Source organism: Cavia porcellus, unplaced genomic scaffold (genome assembly GCF_034190915.1).
Source record: "Cavia porcellus strain 051 isolate PalLab524CR breed Dunkin Hartley unplaced genomic scaffold, mCavPor4.1 scaffold_12, whole genome shotgun sequence".
NCBI classification, from domain to species: Eukaryota; Metazoa; Chordata; class Mammalia; order Rodentia; family Caviidae; genus Cavia; species Cavia porcellus.
This window is the reverse complement of record NW_026947495.1, coordinates 72129850-72130573: the sequence shown is the minus strand read 5'-3', so window position 1 is coordinate 72130573 and position 724 is coordinate 72129850. Positions and strand designations below refer to the sequence as shown.

The 724-nt window shown below is 38.0% G+C and overlaps 1 pseudogene; it reads right to left on the bottom strand.

Annotated features, from left to right (window-relative positions):
* Positions 1–221: 221 nt before the first annotated feature.
* On the bottom strand, positions 222–375 carry LOC111754194 (U1 spliceosomal RNA; annotated as a pseudogene).
* Between the last annotated feature and the right edge of the window lie 349 nt (positions 376–724).

The following is a 724-nucleotide window of genomic DNA, read 5'->3' as shown; positions in this document are numbered from 1 at the left end:
TTTTATGTTGAACACTCTTCTAATGTCTGGCTTGAAAGCTGAGAGTGGCATCCCTGTATTTATCATTGTTTGCAATTTGTTATGATATATTGCTGTGTATAAAGCTTGTGGAGAAAAAGGATCATATGTAAATCGCATTTCCCTACTCATTTTTAATTGACAAATAAAAGTGGTGTAGATTGATGATGCACAATATGTTTTTATTTATTTAGTCACATTTTTTCAGGAGAGAGTGTGAACAGTCACAAATTATGCAGTCGAGTTTCTCACATTTGGGGAAATTACCGAGGTCATTACCTCTTGAGTGCAATAGATAAGCCTTGCTCTGGGAAAACCACCTTCATGATCATGGTATCTCCCTTGCCAGGTGAGTATAGTATGTTTTTATATACATGATGTGATAAAAAATACAGTGAATGCTTAAGTTTTAAGCAATTGATTGCCATAGAAGACACTTTGTCATTATTCCCCTCAAAACACTTCTCCGTGTTTGACATAATTATTCCATCTTTACTGCCATGTTCTGAATACATTCTGAAGTCTTCTTTCGTGTCTTTATCTGTTGTGATAAGAATTACAGTGCATGCTGCTGAGTGCCACCCCACCGGAGGTCAGGCTTATGAAAAATAATATGATGCCTCCTCACCCGCTTTGTTTATGAGATCTGGCACTGGGTGCCTGCTGGCTCTTCCCCAAAGTCAAAATGACCACGAGAGGGAAAAGT